We start from the raw sequence: 19147 nt of genomic DNA on the forward strand, positions 1-19147 counted from the left end.
TTGCAATGGTGAATGGAATTGTCTCCTTAATTTCTCTTTCCGTTTTCTCATTGTTAGTGTATAGGAATGCAAGGGATTTGTGTGTGTTAATTTTATATCCTGCAACTTTACTATATTCATTGATTAGCTCTAGTAATTTTCTGGTGGAGTCTTCAGGGTTTTCTGTATAGAGGATCATGTCATCTGCAAACAGTGAGAGTTTCCTTGTTCCTTTCCAATCTGGATTCATTTTGTTTCTTTTTCTGCTCTGATTTCTGTGGCCAAAACTTTCAAAACTATGTTGAATAGTAGTGGTGAGAGTGGACACCCTTGTCTTGTTCCTGACTAGGGGAAATGCTTTCAATTTTTCACCACTGTGGATAATATTTACTGTAGGTTTGTCATATATACCTTTTATTATGTTGAGGTATGTTCTTTCTATTCCTGCTTTCTGGAGGGTTTTTATCATAAATAGATGTTGAATTTTGTCAAAGGCTTTCTCTGCATCTATTGAGATAATTGTATGGATTTTGTCTTTCAGTTTGTTAATGTGGTGTATTACATTGATTGATTTGTGGATAGGGAAGAATCCTTGCATCCCTGGGTAAAGCCCACTTGATCATGATGTATGATCTTTTCAATATGTTGTTGGATTCTGTTTGCTAGAATTTTGTTAAGGAATTTTGCATCTATTTTCATCAGTGTATTGGCCTATAGTTTTCTTTTTTTGTGGCCTCTTTGTCTGGTTTTGGTATTAGGGTGATGGTGGCCTCATAGAAGGAGTTTGGAAGTTTACCTTCCTCTGCAATTTTCTGGAAGAGGTTGAGTAAGATAGGTGTTCACTCTTCTCTAAACTTTGGTAGAATTCACCTGTGAAGCCATCTGGACCTGGGCTTTTGTTTGCTGGAAGATTTCTGATTACAGTTTCGATTTTTGTGCTTGTGATGTGTCTGTTAAGATTTTCTATTTCTTCATGGTTCAGTTTTGGAAAGTTGTACTTTTCTAAGAATGTGTCCATTTCTTCCAGGTTGTCCATTTTATTGGCATGTAGTTGCTGATAGTAGTCTCTTATGATCCTTTGTATTTCTGTGTGGTTTGTTGTGATTTCTCCATTTTCATTTCTAATTTTATTGATTTGCTTCTTCTTCCTTTGTTTCTTGATGAGTCTGGCTAATGGTTTGTCAATTTTATTTATCTTCTCAAAGAACCAGCTTTTATCTTTGTTGATTTTTTGCTATGGTCTCTTTTGTTTCTTTTGCATATATTTCTGCCTTAATTTTTAAGATTTCTTTCCTTCTACTAACCCTGGGGTTCTTCATTTCTTCCTTTTCTAGTTGCTTTAGGTGTAGAGTTAGGTTATTTATTTGACTTTTTTCTTGTTTCTTGAGGTAAGCCTGTATTGCTAGGAACTTTCCCCTTAGCACTGCTTTTACAGTATTCCATAAGGTTTGGGGTTGTTGTGTTTTCATTTTCATTCATTTCTATGCAAATTTTGATTTCTTCTGTGATTTGTTGGTTATTCAGCACCGTGTTGTTCGGCCTCCATATGTTGGAATTTTTAATAGTTTTTCTCCTGTAATTGACATCTAATCTTATTGCATTGTGGTCAGAAAAGATACTTGGAATGATTTCGATTTTTTTGAATTTACCAAGGCTAGATTTATGGCCCAGGATGTGATCTATCCTGGAGAAGTTTCCATGTGTGCTTGGGAAAAAGGTGAAATTCATTGTTTTGGGGTGAAATGTCCTATAGATATCAATTAGGTCTAACTGGTCTATGGTATCAATTAAAGTTTGTGTTTCCTTGTTAATTTTCTGCTTAGTTAATCTATCCATAGATGTGAGTGGGGTATTAAAGTCTCCCACTATATTGTGTTATTGTTAATTTCCCCTTTCATACTTGTTAGCATTTGCCTTACATATTGTGGTGCTCCTATGTTTCATGCATATATATTTAGAATTGTTATATCTTCTTCTTGGATTGATCCTTTGATCATTATGTGGTGTCCTTCTTTGTCTCTTTTCACAGCCTTTGTTTCAAAGTCTATTTTACCTGATATGAGTATTGCTACTCCTGCTTTCTTTTGGTCTCTATTTGCGTGGAATATCTTTTTCCAGCCCTTCACTTTCAGTCTGTATATGTCCCTTGTTTCGAGGTGGGTCTCTTGTAGATAGCATATATAGGGGTCTTGTTTTTGTATCCATTCAACCAGTCTTTGTCTTCTGGTTGGGGCATTCAACCCATTTAAGGTAATTATTGCTAAGTATGATCCTGTTGCCATTTACTTTGTTGTTTTGTGTTCGAGTTTATACACACTTTCTGTGTTTACTATCTAGAGAAGATCCTTTAGCATTTGTTGGAGATCTGGTTTGGTGGTGCTGAATTCTCTCAGCTTTTGCTTGTCTGTAAAGCTTTTGATTTCTCCTTCATATTTGAATGAGATCCTTGCTGGGTATAGTAATCTGGGCTGTACGTTATTTTCTTTCATCACTTTAAGTATGTCCTGCCATTCCCTTCTGGCCTGAAGAGTTTCTTTTTTTTTTTTTTAAGAGTTTCTATTGAAAGATCAGCTTTTATCCTTATGGGAATCCCCTTGTGTGTTATTTGTTGTTTTTCCCTTGCTGCTTTTAATATTTGTTCTTTGTGTTTGATCTTTGTTAATTTGATTAATATGTGTCTTGGGGTGTTTCACCTTGGGTTAATCCTGTTTGGGACTTTCTGGGTTTCTTGGACTTGGGTGATTATTTCCTTCCCCATTTTAGGGAAGTTTTCAACCTCTATCTCCTCAAGTATTTTCTAATGGCCTTTCTTTTTGTCTTCTTCTTCTGGGACTCCTATGATTTGAATGTTGGGGAATTTAACATGTCCCAGAGGTCTCTGAGGTTGTCCTCATTTCTTTTAATTCATTTTTCTTTTTTCCTCTCTGCTTCATTTATTGTTACCATTCTATCTTCTACCTTACTTATCCTATCTTCTGCCTCCGTTATTCTACTGTTGCTTCCTTCCAGAGTGTTTTTGATCTCATTTATTGCATTATTCATTATTTATTGACTCTTTTTTATTTCTTCTATGTCCTTGTTAAACCTTTCTTGCATCTTCTCAATCCTTGTCTCCAGGCTATTTATCTGTAACTCCATTTTGTTTTCAAGATTTTGAATCATTTTCACTATCATTATTAAGAATTCTTTCTCAGGTAGATTCCCTATCTCTTCCTCTTTTGTTTGGTTTGGTGGGCATTTATCCTGTTCCTTTGGGGCTTCCCTGGTGGCTCAGAGGTTAAAGCGTCTGCCTGCCATGCAGGAGACCTGGGTTCGATCCCTGGGTGGGGAAGATGCCCTGGAGAGGGAAATGGCAAGCGTCTCCAGTATTTTTGCCTGGAGAATCCCATGGATGGAGGCAATTGGTGGGCTGCAGTCCATGGGGTCGCAAAGAGTCGGCACGACCGAGCTACTTCACTTATCCTGTTCCTTTACCTGCTGAGTATTTCTTTGCCTTTTCGTCTTGTTTAGAGTGCTGTGTTTGGGGTGGCCTTTCCGTATTCTGGCAGTTCGTGGTTCCTCTTTATTGTGGGGTTTCCTCACTGTGGGTGGGTTTGGACGGGTGGCTTGTCAAGGATTCCTGGTTAGGGAAGCTTGTGTTGGTGTTCTGGTGGGTGGAGCTGGATTTCTTCTCTCTGGAGTGCAGTGAAGTGTCCAGTAGTGAGTTTTGAGATGTCAGTGGGTTTGGTGTGACTTTGGGCAGCCTGTATATTGAAGCTCAGGGCTATGTTCCTGTGTTGCTGGAGAATTTGTGTGGTATGTCTTGTTCTGGAACTTATTGGCTCTTGTGTGGTGTTTGGTTTCAGTGTAGGTATGAAGGCTTTTGGATGAGCTCTTATCGATTAATGTTCCCTGGAGTCAGGAGTTCTCTGGTGTTCTCAGGTTTTTAACTTAAGCCTCCTGCCTCTGGATTTCAGTCTTATTCTTACGGTAGCCTAAAGACTTCTCCATCTGGAGCAGTGGCTGTAGAGGATATCCTGGGCACCTCCAGCCTCTCTTACTCAGCTTCCTCCCGCTGCTGTTGCTGTTGCTGCTGCTGCTGGATGAGGCTGAGGTCAGAGTGGCTAAGCTCGGCTCTGGGGGTCATGGGGACCAGCCTCACCTTCAGCAGTACCACGCTGAGGGATGGTTTTGGATGCTGCATGCCATCCCGTGGACAGAGGAGCCTGGATGGCTACAGTCCAGGGGGTTGCAAAGAGTCTGACACAAATGAGCAACTGAGCACACACACAATTCCTTCTAATCTTAATTCTACCCCCACCCATTTTAATGAAGCATCTTTGTCAATGAGTTCCTAATTTCGTATTCAACAGGATTACCCAGATAATCATTGTCATCCAAGCATTTTACATCATTAATCCCCTACCTTGACTTCCATATCACTACACTCTCCCACTTATTGCTCTTTATTTGATGTTTTCTATTGCAGTCTTTGAGGTAGGTGTCCCTGAGGACTTAGTCTTTGTTCCTTTCCTCTTCCTTCCTTATACTTTCACAATTATTAATCACCATCACAGCTTTGGGTAACTCTAACATCCATGTCTCTATTCTAGCTAACTCCAAATCTTCTATTATCTAGCAGTGATTCCTATCTAGATATATCACAGACCCCACAAACAAGTAAAAGCAAAACAAAATAAATATCTTTTCCTTTCCCTTCTTTATCTGAAGAGAGTCTTTCCTCCATAATCTTCCTTAAATTTTCTCTTCCACTCTTGATCTCTCCCTCATATAAACAAAATACCTCTGACATTTAAAATGTTAGTGCCTTTCATTAGAATGTAAGCCTGAGGTGGACAGGGTATGACTTTTTCTCCACTTTATTTCTAGAGGCTGACGGATTAACACTCAATAAATTCATGTTGATTATCTGCACAAATGAATGTATTCATCTATCTAATCTATTCATCCATCTCTTTAGATAAATGAATAATTCACTAGCTGAATGGCTAAAAAAATCCATCTGCTCTTCTTTCATTCCCAAAGCGACCAATTTGTTTCTGTATCATATTATCTCTTGCCTGGATCACTGGGCCAGCCTTCTAATTCAACTCTCCACCTCTGGGTCTACTCTCCAGAGGACACAGGTATAAGAAGAATATTCCTAATGGGCAGCTCTAATTATTTGCTCCCTCCTGTCTAAAAAGCTTAAGTATATCTGTATCTCCATCTAAGCAAACTAAAACTCCTTAGCATGTATCCCAGGACATTCACAATTTGTCTATTTACATCATCCATGCTCTCAGCCCCTGCTTCTCAAATCTGACTTCATGTAAGAACTGTCTGGGGAGTTTATAAAATTACTGATGCTTGGGGCTCATGACAAACCGATTAAATTGCAATCTCTGGACTCAGAGATTTGTAAATTTGTAAAAACTCTCCAGGTGATTCTAACATGCACCTGGGATTGAGAACTTCTTTAAGCCAACTGTACTAATTTTTATTTCCTAAATTTGACCCACATATCTAGCTTCTCAGCTATTGGTCATGCTTTTTCTTTGAAAAATATTTTAAAATATATAATTAATATACAATAAAATGAAATTTTAAGTATTTAGCTTTATCCATTTTGAAAATTCTAAACATCCATATAACTGTCACACAAAATAAGAACATTTTTATCACTCCAGAAAGTTCTTTTGTGCCCCTCTGCAATTAGTTCCCTCCCCCCACTCTGAAACTACTTCTGGATTTCTAACAATATAGATTAGTTTTGCCTATTGTTCAGTTCAGTTCAGTCGCTCAGTCGTGTCCAACTCTTTGCGACCCCTTGAATTGCAGCATGCCAGGCCTCCCAACTTCATATAATTGAAACCACATGATGTATACCATGTTTTGTCTGATTTCTTTCCATCAAAAAAGTGTCTTTACAATACATTACAATACATTATTGTGAGTCCAGTAATTGCTTCTTCTTTTATTGCTGGGTTGTATTTCATTGTATGAATATACAACAATTGTTTATTCATTTCTTGATTAAAGGACATTGGTCTGTTTTGATATATTTATCATTTTAAGACCTACCAATCCTTCAAGGCCCAGTTCAATTTTTTTTTATAAAGTAGTCTTTATTATGATTTTAGCAGCTGCATAGCCCTGATTTTCTGTAATAGGCCTATTTCAAATGTCTCTACCATATTCCCAGTTTTTAATTCATAAAGTACTGTCATCATATTGATCCGTTTCCACCACTCTGGCCCAGTTCAAATATTAACTTTATCATGAAATCTATATTCATTCCCTGGTTGTAAGCGATCTATTTTCACTGAACTCTCATAGCATTTTGTGCTATCTGAAAGAGTGTAAAATATATGAGTTTAAAATACGTCTTTTTCACAAACTAATTGATTTTACATAACTTAGTGTATTTGTTTTCTATTCTGGCAGTAACAAATTTCCACTAATTTAATGGCTTAATGGGCTTCCCTTGTGGCTCAGCTGGTAAAGAATCTGCCTGCAATGCAGGAGACCTGGGTTCGATCCCTGGGTTGGGGAGATCCCCTGGAGAAAGGAATGGCTACTCCCTCCAGTATTCTGGCCTGGAGAATTTTAGTCCATGTGGTTGCAAACAGTTGGACATGACTGAGCAACTTTCACTTACTTTCACTTTCATGGCATAATACAGTACAAAGATATTGTTATACAGTTCTGGGAGACAGAAGTATGACATCAGAGTCCCTGAGCTAAGATTAAGATGTGAGTGGAGCTTTGTTCCTTTCTGTAGGCTGCGGTGAAGGATCTGTGCCATTTCCCTTCCAGCTGCCCATATTTCTTAGTTTATGCCCTTTTCCTTCATCTGCAAAGCCAACAATGGCAAGTTGAGTCCTTCTCACATATCACTTTGACCTTTTATTCTCCTTCTCTCTTCCACTTTTAAGGACCCTCTTATTTACATTGGAGCCACCCAGATATCTCCCTATTTAAAGGCAAAATTAGGTTGCTTAACAACCTAATTCCATCTGTAATCCTTAATACCTCCTTGCCATGTAACATAATACATTCATAGATGGCAGAGATTAGTATATGAACATCTTCAGAAGGGAGGCATTATTTTGCCTATCACACTCAGTTAATCCTTGAGTTTCCGTTTCTTCATCTAAAAAATGAGACTACTACCTACATCATAGGATTGTAGTGAAGATTAAATTAAATGAGTTCATATGTTTAGATTGCCTAGCATAGTTCCTAGAAAAAACTGACAGTATCAGCTCAATGGGTAAAGAATCCGCCTGCAATGCAGGAGATACAGGAGATGTGGGTTTCATCCCTGGATCAGGAATATCCTTCCCCTGGAGAAGGAAATGGCAACCCACTGCAGTATTCTTGCCTGAGAAATCCCATGGACAGAAGAGCCTGGTGGGCTACAATCCATGGGTTTTCAAAGAGTCAGATATGACTGAGAGACTAAGCACACCCATGCATGATCATTCATTAAACAAACATTGTTCTCCTACTATGTGCTAGGCATAGTTGCTTATGCTGGTGATACAGTAATAAACAAAACAGACAAAGTATCTATCTCATGTTTACATTCTCATTGGAGGGGACACATAATAAACAATTAAACAAGCATCTGAATAAAATTTCATAAAATGTTAAATGTGGTGGAGAAAAAGCAGAGTACAGAGACAGCGAGTGATGGATATTACTTTCTATCAGTTGATTATAGATAGCCTCTTGGGTAAGGTAATATTTGAGCAAAGCTATAAAAAAGGTGAGGGAATGAACCACAGAGATATCTGAGGGGTGAAAATTATAGCCATAAGAAACAACAAAGCCCCAGAAGTTGAGCAGGCCATCCCAGTGGAATGGATTGAAATGATAAAGGTGAAGAAAGGTAGGAGACAAGGTCAAAGAGACACTGGAAACTACTAGGATTTTTCTACTGTTTTCTGCTTTACAATTCTTTAGGGCTTGAGGGCAATGGACATGAACTTGGGCAAACTTTGGGAGATGGTCAGGGACAGGGAAGTCTAGCATGCTGCAGTACATAGAGTCACAGAGAGTTGGACACAGTTGGGTGACTGAACAACAACAGGGCTTGAGTGCATGGACCTTTGTCTTATTCAGTGTTGTATGCCTCTCAGTTTAGCACAATGGTCAACGCAGAGTAACTGCTCAAGGCAACTTTATTACATCAACTGATCTTTGTACTACTTAATGCCACTTGGTGCCCATATGTGTGCATTCTAAGTTGTGTCTGATTCTTTGTGACCCCATGAACTGTAGCCCACCAGGATCCTCTGTCCTTGGGATTTTTCAGGCAAGAATATGGAGTGGGTTGTCTTTTCTTTCTCCAGGGGATCTTCCCAACCCAGAGATCAAACCTGCATCTCCTGCATTGGCAGGTGAATTCTTTACCACTGCATCATCTGGAAAGCCCCCTAAGTACACTCTACCTTGATATTATAACCAATCTTGCTTCTTTGATTAATGTTTGTAAGATATCTTTTTCTATCCTTTTCATTTAAACCCACATATAACATTGCCTTTGAAGTGAGTTTCTCATAAACAGCATAAAATTTGGTTCTTTTTTTAATCCACTTTACCAATCTTTGTCTTCTAATTGGTGTCATTAGTCTTTACAATGTATGCAATTATTGATTTGATAAGATTTAAATATGCCATTTTATTTTCTGTTTTTTTCTCTTTGTTTTCATTTCTCTGTCTGCACCCCCCCATCTTCCTATGTGTTGCATCAACACTTTTAGAATTCCATTTTGATGTATCTATTGTTTTATCTTTGTATAAGTGTAGCTTTTTTTTTTAATTATTCCAATTTTATTTTATTTTTAAACTTTACATAATTGTATTAGTTTTGCCAAATATCAAAATGAATCCGCCATAGGTATACATGTGTTCCCCATCCCGAACCCTCCTCCCTCCTCCCTCCCCATACCATCCCTCTGGGCCGTCCCAGTGCACCAGCCCCAAGCATCCAGCATCATGCATCGAACCTGGACTGGCAACTCGTTTCCTACATGATATTTTACATGTTTCATTGCCATTCTCCCAAATCTTCCCACCCTCTCCCTCTCCCACAGAGTCCATAAGACTGTTCTATACATCAGTGTCTCTTTTGCTGTCTCGTACACAGGGTTATTGTTACCATCTTTCTAAATTCCATATATGTGCGTTAGTATACTGTATTTATGTTTTTCCTTCTGGCTTACTTCACTCTGTATAATAGGCTCCAGTTTCATCCACCTCATTAGAACTGATTCAAATGTATTCTTTTTAATGGCTGAGTAATACTCCATTGTGTATATGTACCACAGCTTTCTTATCCATTCATCTGCTGATGGACATCTAGGTTGCTTCCATGTCTTGGCTATTATAAACAGTGCTGCGATGAACATTGGGGTACACGTGTCTCTTTCCCTTCTGGTTTCCTCAGTGTGTATGCCCAGCAGTGGGGTTGCTGGATCATAAGGCAGTTCTATTTCCAGTTTTTTAAGGAATCTCCACACTGTTCTCCATAGTGGCTGTACTAGTTTGCATTCCCACCAACAGTGTAAGAGGGTTCCCTTTTCTCCACACCCTCTCCAGCATTTATTATTTGTAGACTTTTGGATCGCAGCCATTCTGACTGGTGTGAAATGGTACCTCATAGTGGTTTTGATTTGCATTTCTCTGATAATGAGTGATGTTGAGCATCTTTTCATGTGTTTGTTAGCCATCTGTATGTCTTTTTTGGAGAAATGTCTATTTAGGCTCTACTACAAAGCCACAGTTATCAAGACAGTATGGTACTGGCACAAAGACAGAAATATTGATCAATGGAATAAAATAGAAAGCCCAGAGATAAATCCACGCACATATGGACACCTTATCTTTGACAAAGGAGGCAAGAATATACAATGGATTAAAGACAATCTCTTTAACAAGTGGTGCTGGGAAATCTGGTCAACCACTTGTAAAAGAATGAAACTGGACCACTTTCTAACACCATACACAAAAATAAACTCAAAATGGATTAAAGATCTAAACATAAGATCAGAAACTATAAAACTCCTAGAGGAGAACATAGGCAAAACACTCTCCGACATACATCACAGCAGGATCCTCTATGACCCACCTCCCAGAATATTGGAAATAAAAGCAAAAATAAACAAATGGGACCTAATTAACCTTAAAAGCTTCTGCACATCAAAGGAAACTATTAGCAAGGTGAAAAGGCAGCCTTCAGAATGGGAGAAAATAATAGCAAATGAAGCAACCGACAAACAACTAATCTCAAAAATATACAAGCAACTCCTACAGCTCAACTCCAGAAAAATAAACGACCCAATCAAAAAATGGGCCAAAGAACTAAATAGACATTTCTCCAAAATAAGTGTAGCTTTTTAATAGTAGTTTCTCAAGGTATCCCCGGTGGCTCAGATGGTAAAGAATCTGCCTGCAATGTGGGAGACCTGGGTTTGAGCCCTGGGTTGAAAAGAACCCTTGGAGAAGAAAGTGGCAACCCACTCCAGTATTCCTGCCTAGAGAATCTCATGGACAGAGGAGCCTGGCGGGCTCCAGTCCATGGGATTGCAAAGAGTTGAACACGACTGAGTGACTAAGCACAGCAAGGTATATGTTGTTGTTGTTGTTGTTGTCATTCAGTCCTAAGTTATGTCTGACTCTTTGTCACCCCACGGACTGCAGAACACCAGGCTCCTCTGTTCTCTACTATCTCCCAGAGTTTGCTCAAACTCATGTCTGTTGAGTTGGTGATGCCATCCAACCGTCTCCTCCCTGGCATCCCCTTCACCTTTTGCCTTCAATCTTTCCCAGCATCAGGATCTTTTCCAGTGAGTCAGTTCCAGTCTTGGAAAGAGTTGCCAATATTCATTATTTCCATTTCTTTTGGTCTCCTCCTCTTATAAACCAACTCTAATCAGGTTTTTGTTGCTACCATGAACTGAAATTATTCTCGTCAGAATGCTAATGACCTCCACAGTTGAAAAGCAATAGCCATTTTTTTATCATTCATCTCACTTGGCTATCAGCAGCATCGATCAGCTGATCACTACCTTTCCTTGGAATACTCTTTACATGGGCTTCCAGAACACCACCCTTTTCTGATATTATTTCCCTGTAAAAGTTGCTTCTACTTCATTTTTCTTATTGGTTCTTTCCCATCTATCCTGTCTCTCAACATTGAAGTGATACTCTACTTTTCAGTGGCTCTGTCCTCATATCTTTTATCTCCTCTATTCTCACTTTATTGGTGATCTAATCCCTCATCATAGCTTTAAATTTCATTTATCTTTTGCTAGCTTCTAAGTTTATCTCAGTCCCAGATCTCTCCACAAAACTCCAACCCCAAATATATCCAATGGCCTACTCAAGGCCTCCACTTGGATCTACAATAGGCATCTCAGAGTCAACATATCAAAAACCAAATTCATGATCTTCCATTCCTACCTCTGCTAGTCTTGTTCCTCCCACAATTTTTCCCATCTCAATTAATAGCACCTCCATTTTTCTAGTCATGAAGCTTTAACCTATTTCTTTCACTAAACATTTCACAGCCAATCTGTTAGAAATCATATCAACTCTTCCCTTAAAATGCATCCAGAATCTGACTACTTCTCACTGCTTCTACTGCTGCCTCCCTGGTCCACTATAATAACTCTTGGCTGAGTTATTATAATAATATTTTAACTCATATAATACAATATAACTTGTTCTCCACACAACTTCCTGAGTGATCTTTTTAAAACATTAAATCAGACCACGTCACTTCTCACAACCCTTTAGTAGCTTCTCATCTCATTTAAAGTGAAAGTCAAAGTCATTACAATGTCTACAATGCCTTATATATGTCTTCCAACTTCACTACTTCTTTAATTGTATCTCCCCTACTCCCTTCCCTTGTTCACTTTGCCCAGCCACACTGGACTCTGTGCTAGGGATCCCCAATCTCTGGGACCTATCTCTGATGATCTGAGGGGGAGCTGATATAACAATAATAGAAATAAAGTGCACAATAAATGTGCACTTGAGTCATCCTAAAACCATCTCCCACATACCCAGGTTCATGGAAAAATGATCTTCCACAAAACTGGGCCCTGGTGCCAAAAAGTTTGGGGACCACTGCTCTATGCTTTTCTTTGGATTTCCCAGGAATAACTTTGCTTTAGAATCTTGGCACCTACTATTCTCTTCACTTAGAACACTGAGATATCTACCTGGTTCATTCTGTCTTTTATAATTTTATCTCGTCTTGGCTTTCCCTCTGACTCTCCCCTGCTCTATGTTATCTTCCTAGGATTCATCACATTTTAATGACTGATATAGCTTGTTCATTTTATTTTATGCCAGTCTTCCCCCACCTAGAATGTAAGTTCCGTGAGGGCAAGGATTGTTGTCTGTGTTATTAACTGTGCTGTGTCTTCAATGCTTAGAACACTGCCTTGTCTATAAAATACTGAATAAGTATTTGTTTAATGATTGAAGGTATTAATTCCCTGGAATTTGAATATACTCAGAAATGTATCTGTAGCATTAGTTCAGGCTGACCTTGTATTAAAGGGGTTTTTGCTTTTTTTTTGCTTTTTAAACTCAGGAAAGTGACTTTATGGGTTAAGAAACTGTTATAGTGCTTTGGAAGAAAGCCCATGAAGAAGATTTGAAGCAATTACAAGGTGTTGAGGGTGTCAGGCATGATTTGTGGAGGGTATCTATGAATTGATTAGAGGACTGGTCTCTACAATATCCAAATCAGAAAGTCCATGATTGTGTGACAAGGGCTTTTGCTGAGACATGTCACTAAAAAACAAAAAGCTTCAGAGTGGAGAAAAAGTGTGTAGAACATCCTTAATGGAACTTGATGAATGTTTGTTTGTATGCGGGTGTGTAATTGTTGCCTTAGCTCTTGTAGCAAAATAGCTATATTAAGTTCCTAATGTCCAGAAGAAGTAAATTATTCTCTCTTTGGCCTTGATTAACTTTGGGTTGATACTCAGGTCTCTCCTTATCCCTCCATGAGACTAAAGCATGTGGGAAATAGATACTCCAAAGTTCCTAGAGAAGTAGGAGCACTTTGGGGAATATTATGGCTATTTTTCATTAAAAAAAATATTTTGCCAGTTATTGTCTAAAAATGGTTCTTGATGGAAGTAGCTACACAGATGCATTGTACTTTAATGAGTTTTGATGAGACATTTAAATTGTTGCATTATAATCAAACCCTCTTAAAATGGAAGCCTGTTGTTAAAATGTGCAGAACTGGTGCTGTCTGTTGTTTACAGATTTTTTTAAATTAATATTTGATGTTTATTTTCTGCCACTAGCAAATAGGGATAGCTAGTGATTTCTACAAAAGAGGCCAACTCTCTGTGTGGGTCACAGTGTGCCTGTTTTTATTTTCCTAAGGGATGCAACCTAAAACCTCACTACAATTTGAGGTATTTTATGGAAAAGAGGTAGAGAGGTTTGTGTATCAGTTGGGATTCCAGCAAGAAATGGAACATATACTCAGTCTGGATTCTGAATGAAATGTAATGAAAGGTCTATATCAGAGGTGTAGACAGGGTTAAGGGAACAAAGAAGGGATAGTGAGGTACCCAGTGACTAACAGTGGGAAGCTCTCACCCCTCAGGCCAGGGAGAGCTGGGATCTGCAGAGGGGGTGGAGGAGCACCAGGCACGAACTGGAGTCACAAGGGAACACAGCTACTGCTAGTACAACTATGTGGGGCAGAGAAAGGAGTTTAGGGAATTTGGGAAGGTGGCGCAGAAGGAGAATAACCAGTACATCTGTAAGTCAGCTCTCTGGGAAAGTGGTTTTTAATACCCCAGGGAGCCTTGCAAAGGGAAGCATGCATGAGTTAACATTGTAGTCAGGCTTGACTAGTGGTGTGAAAGTTCATATATGCTGTCCTTCCCTACAGTTCTTTACCCAGGAATCTTGAAGTCCAAGCTACTTATAGGATGATCCACCATATAGTTGTCACCAAAAGCCAGACCATACAAGTCAAGTCTGGCTATCTGTATCTTTACTGAAATATAAAACCTTCAAATTCTTAGGGATTTCATAACACCACTTTTCTTATCAAGAGAAAGCCACAAAGAATGGTAGAAATAGCACTAAATTCACATTGAAAAGCCAGTCCCACCTCTGACTGGTCGAATAACCTTAAATCCCTTTTCTTTCCCTGTGGCTAGGCTTTCTCACCAGTAAGATAAGAGAGATAGCTGAACCAGTGGTTTTTAAAGGTCTCTTTTTAGCTTTAAGATCATGGCATCCGGTCCCATCACTTCATGGCAACAATGAAGTGACAGACTTTATTTTTGTGGGCTCCAAAATCACTGCAGATGGTCACTGCAGCCATGAAATTAAAAGACACTTGCTCCTGGGAAGAAAAGTTATGACCAACCTAGACTGCATATTAAAAAGCAGAGACATTACTTTGCCAACAAATGTACCTCTAGTCAAAGCTATGGTAGTCATGTAGGGATGTGAGAGTTGGACTATAAAGAAAGCTGAGCACTGAAGAATTGATGCTTTTGAACTGTGGTGTTGGAGAAGACTCTTGAGAGTCCCTTGGACTGCAAGGAGATCCAACCAGTCCATCCTAAAGGAGATCAATCCTGAGTATTCACTGGAAAGACTGATGCTGAAACTCCAATACTTTGGCCACCTGATGCAAAGGATTGACTCATTTGAAAAGACTCTGATACTGGGAAAGATTGAAGGTGGGAGGAGAAAGGATGACAGAGGATGAGATGGTTGGATGACATCACCGACTCAATGGACATGAGTTTGATTAAACTCTGGCAGTTGGTGATGGACAGGGAAGCCTGGCGTGCTGCAGTCCATGGGGTTGCAAAGAGTCAGACATGACTGAGCGACTGAACTGAACTAAATTTGAGCTTTAACATCTTCGCCTTATGCGCCTGTGCCAGAAGTTGCTTCAGTCGTATTCCTTTGTGACCCTATGGACCATAACCCACCCAGCTCCTCTGTCCATGGGATTCTCCAGGCAAGAATACTGGAGTGGGTTGCTGTGCCTAACTCTAGGGTATCTTCCCAACCCAGGGATCGAACCTGCATCTCTCACATCTCCTGCATTGTCAGTCGGGTTCTTTACCACTAGTGAATGCCACCTAGGGAGCGCCGATATTTTTTGGCTTAGAGAAGAGTAATTTCCAGCATCAATGGTATTTCAGCAGTTTTCTTACAGCCTGGACTGTTCTTTCAGCTGTCAGCAGTGAAGTCTCTCAGTTGTGTCCAACTCTTTGCAACCCCACGGACTGTAACCTGCCAGGCTCCTCTGTCCATGGGATTTTCCAGGCAAGAATAACGGAGTGGGTTGCCATTTCCTTCTCCAGGGGATCTTCCTGACCCAGGGATTGAACCCAGGTATCCCATATTGCAAGCAGACTCTTTACCATCTGAGCCACCAGGGAATCATTCCTTACTCTGTAACAAAAATAACATAGACAGAGAAAAGGGCATTTATAACCTCTCCTTTCCTATCCCTGAAATGTCAGTTCAACATTTTGAAAAGTCAGCATTTATTAAGAAGTTTTAAAATTGTACAGATATTCAAATGTTGATACTATACAAAAAGATATAAACAAAAGTTCAACTTTATCATGATTTTTTAAAACTAATTACTTATTTTACAGGAGTATTGATTTGGATTGTTTGGTAAATGTTGGAAATGTCCCATCCTGTAGGACCAGATATCATGAATTATTTCTGGAAAATTGATTCTGCTTGTACTTTTATAAATTTATTGTTCTTTTATAAACTGGTTTATATAATAATCCTTATTGAAAAGTGCACTGAGAAATGAACATTGACTTTATATTTTTTACATTATTGTTAGGTAAGTAATATTTTATTCAGATTTTCATAGGTTCCTTTTTTTATCTTGTATTGAAATATAGTTGATTTACAATACTGTGTTAGTTTAAAGTATACACCAAAGTGATTCAGCTCTATATGCATGTGTGCTCAGTCACCTTAATCGTGTCTGACCCAATTCTTTGTGGCCCTATGGACTGTAGCCTGCCAGGCTCCTCTGTCCATGGGATTCTCCAGGCAAGAATACTGGAGTGGGCTGCCATGCTGTCCTCCAGGGGAACTTCCTGACTCAGGGATTCAATCCTTATCTCTTGCATCTCCTGCATTGGTGGGTAGGTTCTTTACCACTAACACCACCTGGGAAGCCCTCAGCTATATATATATATATATGTTTGTGATTCTTTTCCATTATAGGTTATGACAAGATAGTGAATATATTTCCCTGTGCTATAAAGTCCTTGTTGCTTATCTATATTTTGTATAGTAGTTTATATCTATTAATCCAATATTGCTAATTTATCCCTCCCCCAAGTACTGACTTTAAATAGTTGAAGGACTTTCACATAAATAAGATTTCCACTAACTCTTGTAGTAGCTCCAGAGGATAAAACTAGAACCAAGAGTGGAAACACAATCTGGTCATTGCATTACAGACTTAGGGATCAGGTATCTCTGGCATAAGTGTCAGTAAGTTTAAATAATTAAGCAATGCATCATACCCCAAGTGCTTTCTGCAAATTTTATGTCACCACCCTCAGATAAAAAGATGTAGACTGAGAGTGTGACTCAACTATTTCATAACTAAGAAGTACCTAATCTGATCCTAATTAGTCATCTCTGAACTAAGACTTCACCCTGGCTTGCATGACAAGTTTAAGTCATATAGAGAAGACATTTACAGGGGCATTTTGATGACGATACAAAATAAATGATATCATTAATAGTATAGTGTTTTTTTTCACCAAGCAGTTTTCAAGTATAAGAAGTGTTCTATTTATTTACATGTATTAAAGTTTAAGGGGAGATCCTGTGGAAAAGAGATTTTTTCCCCTGAGCCTTTACAAAGAAAAACTAGCAAATCCTTTTCTTTTTTAAAACAGCCTCTTAACTAAAGAGAAACTAAAAGAACTGATATTTACTGAATGCCAACTCTGTAAAATAATGCTGTAGTATGAGCTTCTTATAAATAAGTAAATATCTTAACAATCCTCTACTATTAATATATTTCTCTTTTATTGGTGAAGAAACTCCTGGTTACAGCAAGCACTAATTTGCCTAAGATTACACAGCTGGTAATTGATATGTGAATCCAGTGTCTCTAAGGTCATTAGCCTTGGTCTTGTCATTACTTACTTGAGTTTTCTGAGACCATATTGAATTGTGTCATAAAGTATATTCCCATGTTTTAATACTAAGGTGTTTAGATTTTTCACTTCCCAGGTCTTTTTTCCTTTGAATAGATATCAATCTTTAGCCAGGGCCAAGCAAGCCCAAGATTATACTTTAGGGAGCTTCTGCTATCCAAGAAACCTGTAGAAAGCAAGCAGGAAATCTGAGTTCTAACTCTTGATGATTGATACTTATAAAATTACTGCTGAGTGCAAATAGCACCAAGAAGGCAGTGCTACTTAGTACTTTGGAAAACTTTGAGTAACATATGTATGATCAAGGGTGTTAAGCACAGTGCTGTTTATGATGGCAAAATTTTGTAAACAACTTTCGTTATGGTACATCAATATGGGAACAAATTCAGTCATTAAAACGGATAAAAATAGACCCATATTTATTGACATGGTCATATACTCACAACATATAAAATTTTTTTATTATTGAAAATCCTAACATTACCAAATAAAATACAGTGCTATATTTAAAAAGATAATATATCCCAAATTGTCGTGTTCAGTCACTAAGTCATGTCCAACTCTTTGCGACCCCATGGACTGTAGCCCACCAGGCTCCTCTGTCCATGGCATTTCCCAGGCAAGAATACTGGAGTGGGTTGCTATTTCCTTCTCCAGGGGATCTTTTATACCCAGGGATTGAACCTGTGTCTCCTGCACTGCAGGTGGATTCTTTACCCCTAAGCCACCAGGGTAGCCCATATCCTAAATAGGTTAATTTTATTTCAGAAATGCAAAAGTGGTTTAACACTTTTAAATCAATGGATGTAATTAGCAGCAACAGAATCAAGATGAAATTAATATTTTATCTCACACAACATTTGATAAAGTCCATTCAAGACTAAAAAAAATAATAAAACCTATGGAAAACTAGGAATAGAAGAGAAATTGTTTAGTCTGATAAGGAGGATATATCAAAAGCCTACAGGAAACATGTTTAACATAAAATATTGAAAGGCTCTTGCCCTAGTACACACCAAGATTGTGGATGAGACACAGATGCACATTTAACATTGTACCAAAAGTCTTAGCCAATGCAACAAAACAGGGAAAAAATGGTGTAAGGACTGGAAAGAAAGAAATAAAACTGTCAATATTCACAGATGAGATTGTATATGTAGAGAATCTAAAAGACTCTGTAAGCAAGCTATTGCAATTAGTAAGTGAATTATTAAATGTCATACCACAAGATCAAACATGCAACTCTGTTTATATGCCAGAAACAATCATAGAAAATGAATATTTAAAATACCATAAAATAGCACATATCTAGGAAAAATCAAACAAAATCTATGACAGATCAATGCATAGTAAACTACAAAGAGTCACCAAGAGATATTAAAAAGACCTAAATAAATGGAGGTATATGTCATGCACATAGTTTGTAAGACACTATTGTAACAATTTTTCCAAACTGACCTATAAATTCTGTAGCAGTCTTAACAAAAACTGCAGCAGGTGTTTTTGTGGAAATTGAAATGCTTATTCTAAAGTTTTTATGAAAATAGAAATGACCAAGAATAATCAAGACAAAGAGAATAAAGATAGAGGACATAGACTGCCTGATAACAAGATATTATAAAGTTACAAGAGTTAAGATACTCCTGAGCATACACACCGAGGAAACCAGAATTGAAAGAGATGTGTACCCCAATGTTCATCTCAACACTGTTTATAATAGCCAGAACATGGAAACAACCTAGATGTCCATCAGCAGATGAATGGATAAGAAAGCTGTGGTACATATACACAATGGAGTATTACTCAGCCATTAAAAAGAATACATTTGAATCAGTTCTAATGAGGTGGATGAAACTGGAGCCTATTATACAGAGTGAAGTAAGCCAGAAAGAAAAACACCAATACAGTATACTAATGCATATATATGGAATTTAGAATGATGGTTATGATAACCCTGTATG

At 38.3% G+C, this 19147-nt stretch overlaps 1 long non-coding RNA gene and 1 other non-coding gene across 4 annotated transcripts in view; both read left to right on the forward strand.

The window, feature by feature from the left end:
• The window catches only part of LOC132344359 (uncharacterized), a 384332-nt gene that overhangs the window by 333220 nt on the left and 31965 nt on the right, over positions 1-19147 (forward strand). The window lies entirely within an intron of this gene.
• On the forward strand, positions 3239-3310 carry TRNAG-GCC (transfer RNA glycine (anticodon GCC)). Its single transcript has one exon. It is a non-coding gene; the product is annotated as a tRNA-Gly (tRNA).

This window comes from Bos taurus, chromosome X (genome assembly GCF_002263795.3).
Source record: "Bos taurus isolate L1 Dominette 01449 registration number 42190680 breed Hereford chromosome X, ARS-UCD2.0, whole genome shotgun sequence".
NCBI lineage: Eukaryota > Metazoa > Chordata > Mammalia > Artiodactyla > Bovidae > Bos > Bos taurus.